This window comes from Xiphophorus maculatus, chromosome 9 (assembly GCF_002775205.1).
Source record: "Xiphophorus maculatus strain JP 163 A chromosome 9, X_maculatus-5.0-male, whole genome shotgun sequence".
Taxonomy (NCBI): domain Eukaryota; kingdom Metazoa; phylum Chordata; class Actinopteri; order Cyprinodontiformes; family Poeciliidae; genus Xiphophorus; species Xiphophorus maculatus.
The window spans coordinates 21959801-21981668 of record NC_036451.1 but is presented as its reverse complement, the minus strand read 5'-3'; the positions used below and the strand labels follow the sequence as shown (position 1 = coordinate 21981668).

General features: G+C 39.7%; 1 protein-coding gene across 12 annotated transcripts in view; it reads right to left on the bottom strand.

The window, feature by feature from the left end:
* dab1 (DAB1, reelin adaptor protein) overlaps positions 1–21868 on the bottom strand; it is a 247618-nt gene that overhangs the window by 89098 nt on the left and 136652 nt on the right. For 10 of the 12 annotated variants that reach the window (XM_023339482.1, XM_023339479.1, XM_023339486.1 and 7 more), the window contains exon 1: positions 14022–14298. The exons of the other annotated variants lie outside the window; for them this stretch is intronic. The gene's annotated coding sequence lies outside the window, so the exon portion shown is untranslated. Of the gene's footprint in view, positions 1–14021; positions 14299–21868 lie in introns of those variants that run through there. 12 annotated transcript variants of the gene reach the window in all.

Sequence of the window (21868 nt, the reverse complement as noted above, 5' to 3'; positions counted from 1 at the left end):
TGAAAACACAAAATGCAAAGAAGAATCTCTTTAAAACTCAATAAAGCAACAAACCAGCAAATCACAAGAATGGGCCAATTTTCAGGTTAACTGCAAATAAGAGATGATCAGTTTAGAAATTCTATATTTTTTTTGTCAGAAAACAACAATCAGTAGTACAGATGTTATGGCTAACTAAAAGAGGATTCAAAGTTAACTAGTTTTTTCAGTAACTGTAAGCTGTTTAAAATTTAATTTGTACAAAGTACAAAAGTTATAAGATATGGAAAAAAAAGGTTTAAAACAAAGACAAAATGACTACAGATTTCACGTCCCTATGGTTTTCCCGTTTTGTCTTAGCATCTTATCACAGCGATTAGCATGATTAGCACGTGATAAGATTAGCATCTGATGGGATGCAAAATGGCACTACATTTGGAAGATTAGGAAACTTACTGCAACATTAAATACAAGGATTTACTTTAATGGGAAAAACGTGTGACTGTGAGAAAAGGAAAGAGAAAGTCCTTTGGGAGACTGCTGGGGTTATAGGGTTGGAGGAATGGCATTATTGCCCGTGTTACTCTCAAACATAAAGCTAGAGGTACCCAAGCATGTAATCAATTTAACACCTAAAGTCACAGTATGAGACTGCATGTTGTGCAGAAAACCCATGGAGGAAAAACAGGATCACCTTCTCTCTTATTTAATAAACCATGTAGGCAGCAGCAGGGCAGTCGTATGGTCAGGAGCATGTTTCTGCAGGGATTCTTTTTACAGCCTTTGTGTTCCTGAGGGGTGACGTTTGATGAAAATCACCAGCGTTGGTAATAAATTGCAGAGGTCGATCAACTCTCACGAGGAGGTTTGGAAGCAGGGTTGCTCACCTGACAGATAACGTGAGCTTCAAATTCTCTTTTTAGTCTAAATTCCCATTCATCCCTCAGACCTCTGTTTATCAGAGAGGTGATTCCTAAATTGTTCTCCCATGAGAGCTGTGGTTCAAGGCAGCATGAATGAGCTGCAGTAAGAAGTCACTCGAGGCGGCAATTCGCAGCAAATGCCAAAGTACAAGTTCGTTTTCTCTGGACGACCGGAGGCTCTCTAGAGACAGCAGCCGGAGAAAGGTGAGACAAAAGTCTCATCAGCGGCTAAAGAACCAATTCAGCGCTCGCACAAACAGCGCACAAAGGAGGCTGCAGGTGAAGACTGGGCTGGGTGAGCAGAGCAGATCACATGAGCTAATAACACAGCCGGACTGAGTGAGGCTCACCAGGCAATCACAACCATTTCTCACCTCACCTCTCTCCGTCTCTCACTTCCTGCTGCTCCTTCATTTCTCCCTCTAAACTACATTGAGATAGAACATTTTTTTTATTTTCACGTGACATCTCGCTCTTTTATTGGTGCTTTTACGTTCTACCCACGGGTCACTTGCATTCATAAGAGATGCTTTATGAAATGAAACAACAGTTTAAAGAAGCTAAGCTTGAAAAAGGCTTGAGGGATGAAATGACTATTCAGTACAGGAATAATATGGCGTGTGTGACCCTTCATTGAGTGTTTGGATCTCTCGCTGTGCTGTATGTTTTTTTTATATAAAACTAGAGAAACTAGAAACTGTATTTTTTTTAATAGAAATATAAATGTTTAATATTCCATATTTATTGATCGCCTGATATCTTGTTGCAATTAGACAAAAAAAAAGTGAATTAGGCGTGTTTCCATCTTCTGGTTTGAAGGGAACCAACCAGGCTCCTCAAAGCATCATTTTGTCAGATGTTGATGATGAGCATGGCTGTAATAATCAGGAAGTAGAGTTTCCAAACTAGAATGGAGCACACATCTCAGAGAATCAGAGGTTTTCAGGAATTTGTTGCTACTTATTAGGCAAGTTGTAATTGTTTTGTGATCTCAACTAGTATTAGCATTGTTACATGCTGTCTGGAGCCATAAAGAGAGGACAGGAAAGAAATACATGATCAGTCATGTGAGGTAAATGTTCAATACGTCAGAACTTATTTTACCAAATGAGTTTCCACCTTTCCTTTAGCACGTCAACTCTTTTTCAGATAATTTTCTTCAATGCTCAATAGGTGGCAGACTTCTACATTGAATCTCTGGTGAATCTCATCCTCATAATCTTCAATTTTTTTTAAAAAAAAGGAAAAGAATAACAAACACTGGGTAAATTAATGAAGAATATTCATTTTCTACAACTGATAAAAAAAAAAAAGCACAACCGTTTATGGAGAATGAACTGTTCGACTCAAACACTGACTTTTAATGGCTGATGCCAACCCAGAAGGAGTAAATGTTCCTCTGTAATTCCTCAGATTTTCAGATATTAACTAAAAACAACGGTGGCAGAGACTTCCTGAGGTTTACAAACATGGCCCGGAGACTTTGTTTTAAAATAACATTGCTTTGATGTTGAAACCAGAAAAATTATTAATGAAATTATCATTTTAAAAACAAACTTAATTCAACTTCTGAATTAGATGTGTTTGCAAAATTGGGATTCTGACTCATTGCTAAAAATAATAATAATAAAAAAATCAGTACTCAAGTTAATAGCAAACTTGAGTGTTTACTGAGAGAAACTGGTGGCTATAATCATTAGACATAAAGTTTAGTAGATGGTTAGAGATGGACCAAGAAACAGACTAGAGAGGGAAATCTGGTCGATTTTTAAATTTTAGCTCAACTGATCCTGACAAGTGCTTGTTGAACTTTTAAAAAACAAAAACAAAAAACGACCACAAATATTTTAGTAAATACTCGAGTCCTGGACCCCACAACTTTTTCGGATGTCAACATTCTTCGGTGAGGAAGATGCTACTGCATGAAGAAAGTAAGCCAGAAGAAGCAGAAAGACGTAAGTAGCTATTTTAAAGAAGTAGTCGTCAGCCACAAAACCCTGATAGATGCATCCCTTCTCATCATTGGGTGTTTTGGCTCTGGTAGTTTTTGCACTTGGTTCACCAAGACTTCAGTCAAAGACAGCTTTACTCAATTCTGTCCAAATTCTTACTTAGAACCACTAAAATAAACACACCAGGCACCTCCAACTTTGCTACACAAGAGAATCTCCTCTACTTCATTTGCTGCAACAGCCAAATTAAGTTCAACTTTTTTAAATTTGCTGGCTTACAAAAACAGTCAGTCCTGAGGCCAAAAGGCCTTTGCACCAAACATCCTCTCTCATTCCCATTTGTAGTCAGAATAACTTAATGTAGTTTTAAGCTGCTTTTGCTTTACATGAATAAATAGCTGAGGCAAATTTTCATTTCCTGTAAATGCCGCTCAACTAAATACATACTTAAAGTTTAAATCTCTAAAGCCAAATCTAGCACACAAAGCCACATTAAGTGGCTCTGGGATGATCTGAGCTGGAAATTCGGAGCAGTTCAGAGAGGACTTCTCCATTTGATCTCTATTTCTAATGTGTATTTATGCATCTGCTGGTCAAATCCTCTTACACGCCTGCCTGTAAACAACATTAACAAGTGGAAGGAAGACTCTGGGGAGGTGCTGTAGAAGAACATCATTGTATATTACAGCATTAACAAGCTTTCGTTATAAAATCCTTTTTATTGTCCTAAGCAGAGCTTTAGACAAGGTGTGTGAAAGCTTCAGGGCATTATTTGACAGCGGAGACATCTCTCCAGGCCAAAACCCTGGCAATAAATTAACTTTTAACATTTAATTCAAGACTGTAAAGCTGGTAGAAAATGATCGTCTACTGCAAAAGAAGAAATGGAGTCTTTGATAGTGTGGTGGTAGGGATCTGCATCTGGGCTCTTACTTTATTTAAATTTGCTTGAGGCCAGAGATTAAAGCAGAACTGTATCCTATAACATGTGTTTTTTTTTGGTATGTTATAGTGAAAGTCTGCACCTTCAACTGCATCGTCTTCACCCTCTCCACCGGGCCGTGTGCCCCTGGCTGTGCTCTCCACATCTCTCTGTGACACATGCATTTTCTACGGTTGCAACGCTAACTGCATGGGGTGTGTTGGCGTGTGTGTGGGCGTGCGCGTCTGTGTGTGCTAGCTCCTGTTGTAGCTGATCTGCTGTCTATGACTGTTGTCCCAAAGCCGTCATATTCCTGAGTGACGGTCACACGTCTGTCATGAGGCGCTGCAGGCAGTAGTTGGGGACATCTAGAGCACTTTGGGTCAAACTGCAGCAGCAGTCAAAGCCCAAACTATATCTTTACCCAACCTGAGCTTCAAGACAACCCGAGCAGACAGTTCAAACGGGACTGGATCAAGATGATCTGATGCAAGGGAATGCTCAACAACTTTGAAAAAAAAAAAAAAAAAGACAGAGCACTTTGAATTTACACTGAAACTGTTTAAAGATTTTCTTTTGAGAAGCACATAATATGCACATATAATGAGCAAAGCACAGTCTGGGGGGTGACAAGAGACATATCTCACCAAAATATTACAATCTTCTTAATTATGAGCCTCTGCTTTCAGACTGCAATAAGAGCGCAATCTGTTCATTACACGCCCAGTGAAGTTTGAGCCTCTATCCAATTTAAATATGTTGTAACCACTCAACACACCGAGAAAAAAACTGTAGGGAAATTAAATATGGCAATCGATTTAAGGACTTAAGACAGACATTTCTACTTTCTGAATTATTTTGAGGATCGAGCCCATCACCTGAAATTTTGAGTTGTTAAATATAATATAAATTAAGCATTTATCATAAAGTGTTTCAGGTTGAACTTGTTTTAAAGGCCATTAGTTAAATTAAAACTCAAACAATGGTAAATCCAATTTAAAAAATACTTTATTAACCCGAAAGTGAGAATTAGTAGAAAATTTGTCTGAAATTTGTCTGCGGCCAAATATCAGTCTGATAAAGTTTTGAAGCTAGAGTCGGTAAACTAAAAGCAGCATGTGTGTAAAGTAGCAAACTACAGGCTGGATAACGGAGCAGATGGCAGGAAGCTGCTGTCAGGTTGCTATGCTATTCCTATTTTGGAGAGAGACATGGCAAGAAGGTGGAAGATTTTTCACACCACCTGAAAACTGGTGCTATGTTTAGCGTCTATGTATGAAACTTAAAAATCACAAAAAAGTTTCAAACATGTTAGAACTAAACTAGTCAATATATTACAAGGTTTCCCCCAGATATCTTGCTAAGTCCAGTGGTTGGGCTCCCAGCAGTCATTCATCCAGCGGCCCGCTGTGTTTTGGAGTTAAAAAATATTTTAAATTGATGGGAAATTTGAAAATATCACTTGAATTTGAATATCACAATGTGTTATTGGAAGATTAATATCTGAACACTAACTATAAAGTCTTAAAAAATGCTAACATTTAATAAAAACTTAAATAAATAAGCATTGCTAAGCCTGGTGGGGACACAAATAAAGCCTGGTGGCCCACCAGGCTTACAATACCTTGGGGGGAACCCTGAATTACATAATAACTTCCTTTCTGCTCTACATTAAAGCAATGAGATAATGTTATACATTCCTGAAATTTTTGTATACACTATGACCCCTGCCAATTCACATCATAAAGATAAATAATGACAAGCTTCACAGTGACAGCTTTCCATACATAGCAGGTCTTTATTTAGTCCCACCTCTTTTTAAATGAATTCCAGCAGCTTGTTGATTATCTTAAGCCCACCTGAAACCACATACGCACACACACACAGGAACACCTCCACCCTCTCTCTCTCTTTGCCTCTGGTGGCTGCTGCAGCCAAAGCTATTCAGTTCTGCACAGCAGGTCCAGGAAATGGCTTACAGAGACGCTGACTGAAAATATGAAGGCCTGCTTTCAAATCTGCTCCTCTCACCTCTCTGGATGCGTGGTGATGTGTGCGTGGCCTTGTGTGTGTGTGCGTGAACCAACCAGGGCATAATGTGAAAAGAAATCCAGCGTCCATTTTTTCCCTACCCCGACTCACAGGTGTTCATGTATGTGTGCGAGCGTGTTCTTAAACGTGACGAGTCAGCATGGAGGACAAACGACTCGGGCTGAGCAGCGAAATGGCCACTCAGAGCTCTGCCACCCTGAGAGGCTTCAGTTATTACTCACCTCACCTGAGCTGCATCTTCTTTGCATGAAAATAAAATAATTTGAAAAACAGATTCCTGCTTTTATTATTGTTATGTTTCCACCTTAATTGAACTACAACTTGCTTTATGGGCCGAGCGGATTTCATGACCCGTGAAACCGCGTAACCTTCTTTCTGTGATCTCGAAAGTGGTTTCTGCGACACCGAGGCACCGTGGCGCTCTGAGCACAAACGTTTGAGAATGCGTAGGAGCATCTCTGCGGAGACGCACAGCATGTGTCTCATGGGTGAAGTGCGTGTTTGAGGGCCTGACCTTTCCAGACCGCTTTTGAACATCCAGCCGCTCCTGTGAGCCAGATAAGAAAAACTCTAAATAAAAAAAATAAAACAAAAGTCATGGTTCAGGTGCTCAAAAGAAGGCAGCGTTTGTCACGGTTCAACTCAAGCATTCGTGTCCTCAGTCCTGGACAAACACGCAACCCTTTCAAGGTCACCAAACCCAGTTAGAGAACTTTCATCAATTTTAAACATTTATTTTACAGCAATTTTATGACAAACCAACACAAGCTCACACGTATGACTCCACTTTTTTTTCCCACAAATAAAAACATGAGATGTGTGCCACTACAATTTTTTTTTCATATCCCTAACAACTTCCCGACCAAATCTGACCCCAAAGCATGATGCTGCCACCCCTGTGCGTGGGTATGCTTAGGGAGATGAGCCCCTTTGATTCCTTTCCTAAACTCTCAGGCTTGACTTTGGTGCGTTCGGTTGCTCATACTGAAAGTAACTGAGAGACGGATGGAAAAAAGGAAAGAATCGTAGAACGTTAAGAAGACATTAGAAAGCAACAAAGAAGCACAGGCTGAGAAAATTCCTGAGGGAGAATAAGTCTGGGAAAAATAAAAGACGACAAAATCCTCTGAGGAAAACATCTATCCGTTCCCGTCTTCATCCGTTTCTTTCTCCTACTTTGTTGGCGTCTCACAGTGAGGGTGGAAATCAGGCGAGCTGCTCCACAGGGAGGAGCGGCTTACAACCACCAAAAGAAGAAGACAAAAAATATTAAAAAAAGACTCGGCCCAATCCCATTCTGCCTCCGACTTATATACATATCCAATATCTATTTTGTTTGACAAAAGAATACCGTGTGAAAGGAGACAGCTCTGCTTCTTTGATCATCACCACGCAAAAGACAAAGAAAACATATTAAAATGTCATTTGTAAAGCTTTGTTTGTCATTCTCTCTCAGGCATCGAAAATGTCACAAGGAGCGTGTAATACTGCCGAGATGTGCTGAAGAACGACACAGGACGCTGAGCAGTGTGGGGGTGTATGGGTGTGTGTGTGTGGCTCGAAGGAGGAGGGTGGTCTGACTTCTTGACTTCTGGGGAAATTAGAATGTGAAGCGCTGAATTAATTGAAGTGTTAATGTGCTGCGCTTGCTTCTGCATGTGCATACATCTCTACCTCCTGGAAATGCCTCGACTAGAGTGCTTTTGTTTACTGTGAAAGCTCATTAACGGTGTGAAGACCTCGGTGATTTCGCCCCAAAGTGGCACTTGCTGGAAGACGCACGGGTTGCTGGGTAGGTGGATGTTGGGATTATATGGGATTACGTGTGATTATGGCGATGTGGCGTAGTGTAAACCTGGAGATGTAACAGCGACCATGGTGGAGGGTAGAGGGAAGAGAGTGGAGAATCACAACTTGCAGCTGCATAGCCAACATGCGGAGAGAGTTGAAGGGTTGGTGGGTGATTAAAGTAAGTTCAGTTCAATCAAGAAGACAAAAAAATGGGAATAAATTTATAATAAAACACAGAAATCATGAAGATAATGTACAGGAAAGCAAGGGGCTCTAAAAAAATGAGAATATGAATCCAATTCTGGAACATAATAATGTATCTTGCCAGATGATCTAACATTTAAGATCTGTATCCTTTTGCATGTTCTGCAGCTGGCTCTACATGCACCATTATAATTTTAGTAAGCATATTAATGTTTCCGCACTGGAGAGCCAAATATCTGCTAAACTGTTTGATGTTTAGGTCTTTTTGAGTGGAATTTGAAGAAACGGTAAAAGATTTTCAAAATGTTTTACCAATGGAAATGTGAGAAGTGTGTCAGTAATGTGAATTCCTTTCTCTTAAGCTAACGCTCTGAAGAACCAGCTGCACTTATGGCCACATCAGGTCAGGTGGACTTAAACAAAAATGCATGCCACACTTTTGGATGGTAGAAAGTCTGAAAACTATGCACAGTTTTGATTCTTGGTTTATCACTTAAATTACAAAGGACATAAACAGATTTTATTTTGTTTTTACGAGTTTTTGTTTTATGCAAAAACTCAAAGTTTTTGTACATAGATTCTTTTTTGTTTTAAGTTTGCAAACGTTCATCAATCAAACGTGCCTTTGCACACCATTAATGTCAACAGATCCTAATCCGAGTCTGAACAGATTAGGTTTTCTAAAAAAGATGCACACTCTAAAGAGATATTAGCTCCTTTATGAACGTTCAACAGACATTCCTGGTAATCATCAACAGGTAATCATGACTGCTACTTTCAAAGGGCAAATGCATCATAGCTAAAGGTTTAAAAAATGCATCCATGTTTAGTCAAGTAATTATTTATTTCAAGAGATGCTTAATTTCCTTCACAGTAAATAATAAGGTATTCGATATACACCGACATAGTCCCAACAGTCTGTGAAGATATTCCTGATGCCAATTATATCTACATTTTCCTGTATCTAGGAAAATGTCAGCCATAAGCACAGACACACAAACTTGCAGAGGAAGTGGATCAATGGAAATGGCAGCCAGCCAAGAGCCACTCAATTCTTCTATTTCCCTCTGTGTTTAACCGAGGAATTTTTGAAAAATACCAATACTTTTCTTGTTACAGCAAGTTTAGAATACAGCAAACAGCAAAGCAAAAGTGCACCGTGTTGTTCTACTGTCTGCTAGTGTCTCATAAGTGTAAAAATTAAACATTTCAGCAATGCTGCACATTGAAGGAGAACATGAAACTGGTTGTATGAAATTGTCTTCCATACAGAGGTGAATTCAGCGCTGCTCAGTCGAGGGTCAGAGCGTCACTGGGACACCTGCTATGCACTGGACCGAACTCTGAGGCCACAAGTGGACAGACAGGCGTTTTCACACATGTACTTCTGCAAATACGGAGGATAGTTTTGCACAAAAGTGAAGCAGAGAAAGTCAAAGATGAATTTACAGCTACTTTAAACCTAAAAATACTCACTTTTAGATTCAGAATGTTTCTTGAAATGGGGCCAAAACAACTTTACATACAGTACCGACCAAAAGTTTGGACACACCTTTCTAATTCAATGGGTTTTCTTTATTTTCATAACTATGTATAAGGCAAGAAATCCCACTTATTAAGCTGACAGGACTCACCTATGAAGTGAAAACCATTTCAGGTGACAACCTCTTGAAGCTCATCAAGAAAATGCAGAGTGTGTGCAAAGCAGTAATCACAGCAAAAGGTTGCTACTTTGAAGAAACTAGAATATAAGGGCTATTTTCAGTTGTTTTACACTTTTTTGTTTAGTGCATATTTCCACATGTGTTATTCATAGTTTTGATGCCTTCAGTGTGAATCTACAATATCAATAGTCATGAAAATAAAGGAAACTCATTGAATTAAAAGGTGTGTCCAAACTTTTGGTCTGTACTGTATATATGCTTTAACTTAATTTGACGTCACTGACAGAATAAAAGAAAAATTACAACTTTGTTTCTCCACCTCCAGATCACAACATTTGTAATCGTTAGCTTAACTTCCAAATTTTAATTTGACTGCAGCTGCCTGCTCATTGTTTTCACCACAGTGTTTTTGAAGAACGCCGCTGAGACACAGCCGCCGTCTCATTGAGCAGGTGACTTGAATAGGCTGTCAATTTATTTTAGTGTTGAATTGTATCCATAGCAACAAGTGTCACTAGGGTACCAGAGCCAAAAAAAAAAAAAAAACAGCAGCCGGGCTACAATTATGAGACGGCAGTCAAACTTGTGTTTTGTTATGAGAAGAATTGCACCACTCTGCTCTTTATCATCTTCCGTTTGTGCTACAACAAAATAAAATCAGTGGGTGTTGTCTAGTTAAAAATTCATTCAACGTGTATTGTCCTGCATATTTCCTTGGTCTGTTTTCTACAAACTAAAGAATCAGAGCCAATTAAACTGAACTAGAAAGAAAGCAGCCATGCACGCCCACAGCATGGTCAGGATTTAAGTGAATGAAGCTCGTTAAAAGGCCTGAACACTCAAAGACGGTCAGAGAAGTTTCTGTGCGGTCTGTGATAGCAAAGGTGCACAATATAAAATAACATTTCAAGATAAATATGTTTCAGCAATTAAATTGACCAACATTATAGTCAAGCACAGTGATGCCAATATGTTTATGGGGCTTGTATTACAAATCAGTGAGTCAACTTACTCGTAGCTTACACTTTAATTAGTTTAGCAACAGTGCTAGCTTGCATATTTGACATCTGATATCCAATAATGTTATATTTACAAAGTGAAAATGTGATACTGAAATAATATAGCAGATATTTACTCCAGTTCAAGTAGTTCTTGATATAGATTTGGCAGACTGATACTGTGACAGTGTCACACATTCTGTGGATCTAACTCTAATGGTGACTGCCTGGGAAAAGATTTACATGCCAGGTTGATAAATATGAGTTTAATAATTAGCTGAAATGTAACTTATTTAGTGAACTAATCTTTGGTTGTCAAACTTACATAATTTCTACTCTGAAATAGCAAATAAAATGTGTACAATTTGCTACACAAAACTTCGATGGCTAAATTGTAACAGTTTGTTTTGTAAGAGTAGGCCGATCTGAAAACTTCAACTGGTCTGAAAATGAAAAAGGACCGGCCGTGAATGGAGCAAAACCAAGAGGAGAACTGAAGGAGGAAGAGAAAGAGGGCCTGCACCAGTGTTTTCTTTTAGAGTTTCCTCACAATACTCTGTGGGTTTCTATGACAACTTGGTGTCGCCAGCTGGGCCCATACAGGCAGAAGTAAGAGGTTTGTTTGGAAGAACTGGAATAAGTAATCTGCTCTTCTCCTTCATTCCAAAGTAGCACCACTGCAATAGAAAAATACTTAAAAATCTTTCCAGGTTTTAATCAGTTAGTGTAGAATGAAACAATTATATACATAGCAGACTTAGTAAAATGCTTCTGAGCAACAGATTGACTTTTTTCTCATTTTCTACTAAAAAAACCCATCCCTGAAAGTGTATTTCACAGTAAAACATTAATGAGGTATTCACAGTAACCTTGATTAGCCATATGTTAGGATTATATTGAGCTTAGTGTGTACATTGTAAGGAACACTAAAGGGGGCGCTGTGAAATCCTGTTTGCTTTTAATCAGTTTTTACTGCCATGGAGAAGCTGACAAAATGTTTGTCATGAACTCAGTTGATAGTTACCACTGGCACTGGACTGGGGTTGTCGCACATGAACGGTAGAGTGTAACACACATTTATGTAATGTGGACTCTGGTCTGGTGGCTTAAACAAAAGCTTCTATATAAAATGCTCCGAATGTCTTAATTTTACTTCACCATAGTTGTATCCATTTCTAAACTCTGATGACTATTGGAAAAAATAAGGAGAATAAATGGCTTTTTTTTTTTTTTTTACTGAAAATTTGCTGAAACAATAGGGCAGCAAACCCTGATATGTAGCTGGTAATAAAAAACGTCAGCGCACTGACGGCAGTAAATGAAATCATGTTTATTGCAAAAATGAAAACAATACCAATTATTAGTCTACTCTAATTAGGTTTTGATTTATGAGGGAATGGTCATTGAAGGCTATCTCATAAAAGAACAATTCTTGCAAGTAAGTGATTCAACCATGGCTACCCTAACTATGATCAATAGTGTATAATCAGAGATGGGGATTTGAGTCTTCATGTCACAATGAGGTCACAAAACCAATTTGAGCTTGAAAGACTTTAGTGTCATAAAGAAAGTTGGTTTTTATGTTATCTAGTTAATGTAGAATAGCTGAGTAAACGATTCATGTCCCCTGATTTATCACAGTGTACACAAATAACTGGTTGTCATGGAAACGGTACACACAACGAGAGTCGCACTGCAAAAACACAAAATCTTACCAAGTAATTTTGGTCTAGTTTCTAGTGCAAATACCTTATTACACTTGAAATATGACAAATTAACTTAAAACTAACTTTTCAGTAAAACAGAGGCTTGTTTTAAGTAAATAATTCCTTAATATTGATGAAAAAGTACTAGTTCTATTGGCAGACAAATTAACTTATAATGTGGGAAAAATGTCTTGTTATAAGTTAAAAAATATGCCAATGAAACTAGTACTTATTCATCAATATTAAGGAATTATTTACTTAAAGTATGCTTCTCTATCTTGCTAAAAAATTACATATAAGTTAGTTTTGTCTTAATAACCACAGGACGTCTCTCAAACTGAGCTCTGTATTATCACTTCATGTCATTTCAGAACTAAATACACCTAACTTCAATCCAATTGTTTTTATTCACATACAATGTTAAGCAAACACTTCCGGTCTTTCAAAGTAAAAGCTCTTCCTTTATTTTAGTTAGACACTTCACAGAATTTGATCCTAAATAACCTTTTTGAACACAAATGTAAACATTAAGGCCTATTAACAGCATTAATTGAATGTTTTCGCAAAAAGAAAATTCTGATAAACGTTCACGTGTTTTAAACTACATGTGTCCAATTATTGAGTTGATTTGGATGAATCTAAAATTGATCATTGGTAGAGGCAGCAGCAGTAACAACAATTTAACGTTCTGAAAAATAAAACTATTTCAATACAAAAAAAAAAGGAAGTGGTTCTCTAAGAGGAATTCACAATAAAGACTTTAAACGGGGATTCTGTGTTCAGCCGTGTGCCGACAGCAGGTACATGCTGCATCTGCAGCTGATGCGGGTCGTGTGCCTTGCAGGCAGAAGCAGAGAAGAGAGTGAGGGTCTGCAGAGCGCCACAGCCTCATGATTAATGCGGCTTTTAGCTGCAGCGGAGCCTGCATGGGCCCCCCTTAAAGCAAACTGGTCGGTGCTGCGCTCATTCATCCCCGACCCTTCTTTACTCCATCAACCAAGACCCGGTGGCTGAGAGGCAGCTGCGGCCCACAGCCCATTGACTACATTTCTGCACTAAAACTTCATCAACGTAACCTCCGCGTTTCGGTCAGTTTCACCTTGCTCCCATTGTGCGCCGGCCAGGAACCGAATCAGTGGGCGCGTAAAGGAAGTTTTTCCCACTGCAAGTTGTAGGCGCATTATGGCCACATAATGCAACAACCAGGATTAAGGGTGAACCCGTGTAGAAAATATAATAAAGAAAGGCCACGAGGTTTAATAGGTTACTGTAAAGTCGCACACAGCCTGCCCTGGCCCCGAAGACTTTTCCCCCCCTACTGGAGGCAGTGGCAGCATCCAGTGAAGAACATTGAAGAGCCTGGTAATCAGTAACGCTGAGTCTCTGAGAGGAGAGGGGTGGGGGTGGGGGGGGGGGCGTACAAAGTTAAGATTATCTCGCCTGATTATAAATTATTACGCAGGAAGTGCGGCTGGATCTGCAGGCGAAGGGGAGGGGGCGTCCCGTCACCACACACGCCAAAATGCAGCTTTTCTCCCGCCGAAAGACACACAAACGACTCTGACCACTGTGCCAGTGGGAGGGAGTGGGGGGGTCACTCTTCTTTAACCGCCAAACACACACTCTCCCCCCCCCCCCCCTCCCCCCCCACACACACACACACATGAGCGCAGTAGAATCCCGATGCACCAGCAGCAGTAGTAGTGGATAATTCATTGCAGATAGAGAGGAGCCCCGCACACTGAATCCACAGGCGTCTAAAGTGCGCACACTTTCTGCACAGCAGTCTTTAGGCGGCTCCGCTTCACTCCCGGCCGTTTGCGCACTTACCTTTGCACTACAGCGAAACTGGGCACAGTTAGTTCCCATTTCGAGAAAAAGGCTGCAAGAATCCAGTCATCCCCGCGTTATCTCCTGCTGCGTTCCTCAGACATCCACAGTGTGTTTCAGCAGGGCCAGTAATCCCGTCTTCCATCCCGGGGAGAGCGCTCCCAACCTCCCTTACATCTTTTTCCACATTTTCTTACAAAACTATGTCAGGCTTCTTTCAGCGCTTCTTTTTTTTTCCTCTCTTGCTCTAACTCCCCGGTCCTCTGCCCCCTCTTCTCTCCTCTCCCTCTCTGAGGTTGCCTGGTTACCTCTCTCTGTAGGCTGGATCAGACCGCCGGCCGGCAGCCAATCACAAAGCTGGGTTCATCTTAACCCCTCCGCTGCTGAACTGTCCTGATTTCCATCTTTCAAGGGTGGAAGAGGGAAGTGAGGAGGAGGAGGGAACCAAGGGTTTAGAAAACATATGAGACATATAATGAGGAAGAATTAAGAAGGAGGTGCAGATGAAGAGACGAGAACTATCAGATCTTTGAGTCTGGACTGTACTTTATTAGATGAGTGTGCTGTCCAGACTTCACCGTCATCACACGCCCACTCCTTCACTACACATTCATAGTACTGCACGCTGACAGAGACACCAAATAACCAGTCGTGATGCAGCCTTCATCCACTCATTCAGCTAACACTATTGATTGGATCACCACCCACAGTGCAATCATGCAGTCTCCATCAGAGGTGAGTCATGCGTTTGAGAAAAATCACTTCTGACCTTTGTACCAGCACAAAGATCCTAAACTACGAAAAAGTCAGAGCAACAAAGGGGAAACACAAAGACTAATGCTTTCACAATGTAATTTATTCATAGTTTGAGAGTGGCGGGTGGGGAGAGATCCCACATTATCAATTCCCTTGAACCTCATACAGCTGCAAATGTCAATGGATTTTTCTGGAACTTTTAACACAAAGTGGCAAGTAATCATAAAGTGAAAGTAATACATTTTGTTCCTACAAATAAAAATAAACATTTGCTGTACATCTTGAGTAGAACAATCTTTCACTGCAATTACAGGATAATTTTTTCTTTATCTGTTTATTTTAAATATAACTGCTTTGCATATCTAGAAACTGAAATATGAAATGATAGGTGAACTGAAATTTACAACTTTATTACTGGTTCTGAACCTGATTCAGGTCTGGACTGACTGGATCACTGAACAACATGAATATGCTTTGATCTAAAATCATTCCTCTGTTCCTCTGACTGAATGTTTCAGGTAATTGTCTGATTGAAAAATTCACTTCCATCTAAGTCTCAAGTCTTTTCCAGCCTCTAAGTTTTCTTACAGGACCGTCCCGTAGTCAGCTGCATCCATGTTTCCACCAACTTTTCTTCCAGCTTTCCTCTTTCCCTGTTTAAGAAAAACCTAACCTGCACGATCCTGCTTACACCATGTATCACCATGGTGATGGGGTGGCCGCAGCGATGTGTTGTGTTTCTCTTTTGCCACACGGTTCTGGTTTCAGTCTGGTCTCATTTGTCCAGAGCACATTTTTCTAGAATGTTTACCCCCTTTCGCTTTTACAGCTTGTGACAAACTGCACAGAACGTCTTATGGAAGTTTTTTTTAAAAGGTTTGGATTCTTGAAACTCTTTCATGAAGGCCAGATTTGTGGAGACGAATTGCAAGGCTAATTGCCGTCTGATCCACTGATCAACACACGTAAGCTGTGGATCTTTGCAGCTCAACATGGGCCTCTTGGCATCTTCTCTTAATAATGCTCTGCTTTCCCTGACAGCCAAGTGGATTGCCATGTCTTGGTATTTGCAGTTGTGCAATGCACCTAAAATTGTGGTTGTATGGTGACAGATTGTGAAAATGTTAGTGGCAACTATATATATTTTAGTTGCCACTAAAATATATATCCATTTGTGCTTGGTCTGACTACATGGTACCTCTAGATCAGTCTTTCTACCTCAAGGTACTGCATGTAAACAACCACTTATTTGCCGTGATGTGAGCTCAAAGTGCGATGCTACAGTTAGCTTACCAAAATATTGTGTTTAAAAATAATAATGGATAAGCGGCTTAAAACGCGGTCACTAAAGAATAAACCAAAAACCTAAAGATACCTGTGGAACGTTTCTTAGGGTGAGTTGCAGGAACTTTTGTCTTTGAACATTATTACGATGCAGAGTAAGCAGATCCAGGTCTGTGGCTAGACCTAGATCTGTCACAAGACGGTGACAGAGCTGCGCCCCATGCTGACTAACTGGATCTTAACACCCAAAATAAAATTATTTATGCTGGGCTATCTACAGGCTGAAAGGAAATGTTTGTTTTTGCCAATGCAACTCAAGTATATTTTTCTATTATTATGCTTCTAAATTATAAATAGCTCTCATTATAGTACACGCAACAATCGTAGTAAATAACGTTTTTGATTTCAATGTATTTTCTGTCATTGGAAAGCTTAGAATCCATGCTGTAAATAACTCAAAACACCCCGAGTAGACTTGTTTGTGGTCTTATTGTGGTCACAATCACAAAGTCACCCTTCATATTAGGAGGTACAAAGACAACGAGTACAGAGGATAATATTTTCATATCTAATATATGTAGTACATAGTAAGATGTGATATTGCGTGGCAATTTCAAGTTAGGTGGTCTGTGAGTGTTTGTTTGGGGTAAGTGGTCCTCGGCCTGAAAAAGTTTGAGAAACACTGTTCTAGATGGATTTTGCAGGTAGATGTTAGAATTGCTACTTGAACAATGCAACCAGCCTCACTGAAAATATTTTCAGTGCTCTTGTGAGCACTGAAAATATTAGTAAATGGCAAGAAGCCAGGAGATTTTTTTTTTTTTACATTACCTGGGGCATTTATACATATTTACCCTTTGGCTGTGTTGCAGGCACAAAACAGCCAAAGGGTTTTGTCGCTGCATTTAAGGCATAGTGCAATTCAGGATAATTGCGGTAGCTTTAAGGAAATCCAAAAAAACACAGAGCTTTTTCTTACTCTGAGCCATAATGTGCATAGTCACACCGTTCTTCCAGTCTGACAAGGTTAGATAACGGTCTTCTTTGTGTTATGGCTCATTATCCGGCCACAGTGGGAATTTTCCTCCACAAAGTGTGTCGGATGAATAGAAAGCTACTTCTTCCGAATTGAGGAGACTGCTTACAGCAAACCTTGCTCAGACCTGAGTAGTTGCAGTCTGTCAGTGCAAAAACTTCAGATTATTCCCTGATCTCCAATGTGAAATTACAAAATGCCACTTACGAAAGACAAGATATTTTTATCAGAACATTTGCTTCTTGAGGTCAGTATATTTGCTTTTGTCTCTTGTTGACATCAGTATGACTTTTCACTTTTAGGTAGCGTAAACATGCTGTCGTACATATTTCAGTGTGAAATATGTAGAAATGAGTAGGTCATATAACCTGTTTTAATAATGGGTTATTATTATTATTTCAAGGCTTTCTTTCATCTTACCAGGGGAGCAAATAATTAAATTTTTTCCAACATTATATTTGAAGGCATGCGGCAGCTCTACATCCTTCCTGCACAGATCTACTACTACAATTGCAAAACCTATTTAAAACGTTTATTATTAACCCACCCACTGTTCCTCTGATTTGTTCAAAACCTTCATTTTTGAAATCAGACAACCTCATGCAGTTTTCCAGCTCTCTCTGTCCTTAAGTCATCTTGTCCCTCACAGCTCTGGCTGTAGTTTACCTTCTCTATCTGTGTAAAGCCCTCCTCTCTGGCTCCCTCCCACACTCCAGTATCTTTGCCTTTTCTGCCGTATCTCCCTCTGTGCATATCTGCCTCCCTCGCTTACCTTCTTCTGCTCTCAGTCTCTGTCGCTCTGTCTCAGCTTGGCTGAGCAGATAAAGCCGATATGTTCATGAAGGCAAGCCAGCAGCTTGTTTTCTCCATTTTCTCTCTTTCCTGTCATACGAACACGCCCCCCCCCCCACACACACACACACCTGAGATGATGCAATCACATATGCAAAGACACGCTAACACAAATGCACACAGAAATCTGCCAGCGAATGTCCAGATGGGTAAAGACTCTGCGTTGTACAAGATGAAAGTTCGTCTAACTTCCACACATTTGCAAAAGTCATGGAAAAAGTGAGGAGGAAGAGAAAGACAGGAGCAGAGAGAAGGATATAAAATGAGAGAAGAAGGAAATGTATGCATCTAATCAGCAAAACGGGTCAAACTCGTTGAAACCAACAAAGGAAGAACTCTAATTGCCTGAACGTAGCTCGGCAAAACGTTGCAGTGCAGTGGAACCTCGGGTTTACACCAGTTAGATTATCGGAGTCTGAAATAAATCTTAAACTGTTTAACATGTTGACCGGAAGTCATGCAGAATGCACAGCCATCAGATTTAATGTAAAACGTGTTTAAATATAGATGAGGACATCAAAGCGGCAAAATCAGACATCAAACAAGTGGATCAACAAATTAATGATGAGAAGATCTGTACAGCATGTTGCAGTGAAAAGCACTGGCAGCATTTCTAATAAGTTTAGCAGCCCAAGATATTAGATAGAAAATTCATTTTACCAGTGCCATAACCAAACAGTCATTCAGCTTAAATTAAGTTTAAGTCATGTTGTAATGTAAATCTAAATCTATTCCAGTTTAACTTCCCGAGGAAGTCTTCAGTGTAAATGTAAGTGCATTCTGCCCTATGCAAAATAAATAATCAAATATAGCATTTTAGGTCCTAGAGTAGAAAAACCTGATGACAATTAATCATTTAAACATTGTTTAATTTATTATTTTTAGTTTAAACACGCCTATTTTAAAACATTGAAAAATAAATTGATTTTAATGGAAATTCAAAGTGGTGGATGTAATATATACTGTATATACAGTATATATATATATTTTTTTTTTCTTATTTCACATTGATAGGGGTGTAATTGTTGTTTACAAAAAACAAAACAAAAATATTGGTGGATTATTCCTGAACTGGTGATGTCAAAGTTAGACAAATTATCATCCGGCTGGACTAAAGCAACAGCCACAGGACAACACCCATAGGACACAGTATGGGACATTAGCTGCTACACCTTATTAAAGCTCTAATCGAGGCTCCAGTTCTTAGCCAGCCTTGTTATATTCAGAAATGGCCTGGAGCGGCTAGATGACATTGCAATCAAACAACTGCAATCAGTTGATGGCTGTGAACGAGACAGTCACCTCTTCAAAGATGTCAATACGTCTGGAGGTGAATTTGGGAAACATTGTTGACAAGATTAAGATTCACTTTGACCCAACAACACAACGACCTATCTATTGTCTTTACAATGAAATTAAACTTGCAAAAGTATTCTTACTCCAAGACGTTCTTCACATTTTATCACACTACAATAACACATTTTATGAAGATTTTATGTAATAGACCAACACAAAGTAGTGCAGTGAAGTGGAAGAATAAAACAACGTGTTTTGTGTTCTAAGTATGTTAAAGCATGTTTTTAATCCTTTATCCATAAATGTAAACAACTAATAATCTACTAAGATATGGCCGAACACCTGATGGGCAGGAGCATGCATCAGAAATGAAGCTGAGAGACCCATGAAAGAGGCTAAAAATACACTTTTGGTTTTGCACTTTGCAAATCTAGAGTTTATCAAACAGTAGTGAGAAGAAAGTCATGAAAAGACCTGATTGTCTCATAGCAGACGTGGAAACAGGATGAGTAGTTTAAGTGTTTCTGGCGATAGTCATCTTTATTTACAGTAATCCGACAGGAAACAAGCAGAGAGAGAAGAGTGGATGACATGTTGGAAGAGTCTCAAGGTTGGGAATTGGACCCCAGATGGCCGTTTACGGCACTAATAGCCTGTGTATACGGGGGCGCTGCTCTACAGCTACGCCACATGGCACCTCTAAAATTAAGCTTTTTAGCCTACATGTAAAACACTATGTGTGGAGGAAAACCAACACTGCAAGTCACCCTTAACACACCATGTACGATTTGGAACACAGTTGCAGCAGCATCATGCCCAGGGGGAATCCTTATTTGAGAAAGCACAAGAAAGCTGATCAGAGTTGATGGGAAGACAAAAAGAGCTAAGAGCCAAGTCAAGGAAAACTTGCTAAAAAGGAGGACATTTCCAAAAGTTGTTTACACTTCACAAATACATGCTACCTTTTGCTAGTCTATGATCCTGACAAAGAATTTTGAAATTTGTGGTTCTAAAGAAGAAAATGTTCAAATTGTATGAATATTTTTTGCAAAGCACTACATAGACCATTTATTTACGGTGAGGGCTTGGAGGTGTGTGTCGGTGTGTGTGTGTGTGTGTGTGGGCGTCCGGGGGTGTGTATGTGTCACACTTGAAGAATATAGGAGGAAAAAAGGTAGCGCAAGAAGCAGACAGAACAGAAGACAAGACATCAGAGCACACCCACAGCTATCAAAGCATGACACTACTGATGTGTGCGAGAGCAACTCAGATACATCGGCATATCAAGAGGGTGACACATGTGAAGAGAAAAAAAAAGCATGTGAAGAAGAGGAGAGAAGGTTCACGAGAGGGAAGAGTGGCAGATTTAAAAACGATGGATGTGCACGCATGTAGAGCAGCTTCAGACATCATGACAGGTTGTTCAAGCTGAACTCTTTATATGTAAATACAGTTAGAAATGGAAAACAGTAGCAGGGAAGTAGCTAGGAACAAATAAAAAAAATCAGAGGTGACAGGTTGACTTGTGTGATGCTGATCAACGTACAGGAGAGGGAGTTGGTGTGCATGCATGAGCCTGAACTCGCAGAGGGCAAGATATGAAGATGTGCTCTGCTGAAAGTTCTCAAATGTTTATGATTTTATCAGCGTGCGTATCTTTGAGGGCTTCTGCCTTTTGGGAGAATCCATCACTCCTAATCATGTTTCATTAATGGGGATGTCTTGTGAAAAAGAAATCCCTTTATTATTACTATTTTTTTGCTTCATATCATTCGGTATCTGCAGTCAATAACAACTCATGATACCAACAGGAAAAAAAAGATCAGTGCTGTGACTTTGTTCAGGTCTGCCTTGGTTCGAAAGTGTGCCGTTCAGTGAGAGCATGTGAAAAATAAGAGTCTTTACAAAGTCAGAGCTGAATTATTCTGCCTGCACGTCTTCGTCTCCACCCGCTGCTCGAGGTCGACCCTTTGAGGTCCGCCCTGAATATTCTCTTTCATTCTATGTAATAGAACAACCAAGCACGCTTCACTTGGGGAAATGTTCTGTTGTTGGTTGTATTTATTAGCATGAATTCTTACATCAACCCACAGCTTCCCAAGATATGAGCCCTAAGGATTGACTTTTTTTCAACAGGAAGTGTGAAAAAGGCATTTTTTTTCCCAGTGTTTCAAAGTTTAGTGTTGGACTTATGAAAAAATTTAAATTTGAGGAACATACCGCCTGGTATTATTCTAATTACTTCTGACTTCTTTGCTGTCTTGTGTCGATATCACTACGGGCTGATGTGATGAAGTTTATGCAGACAGGCTTCTTGTTCCCGACTCCGGTTACTATTAATTTATGGCCGTCTATCTGCCAGGCTCCATACTCAATAGACATCATGATAGAGTGAACCCACTACTCCTTGCTTCGGCTCAAATATGCACCAATATCTTCTTCATACAATGCCACCTTAAACTCAGAACCACTATGAAGTCTTCTAGCACTATGAACTAGCTGAGCCAGAGTTGTGAACTTGATTCATGTGCCTCAAATTTAATGACTAGATGAAATCATAAAAAACTTTGTTGGTTTTAACAAGTTTAATCCATTATACTGATTAGATGCGTACATTTTCTTT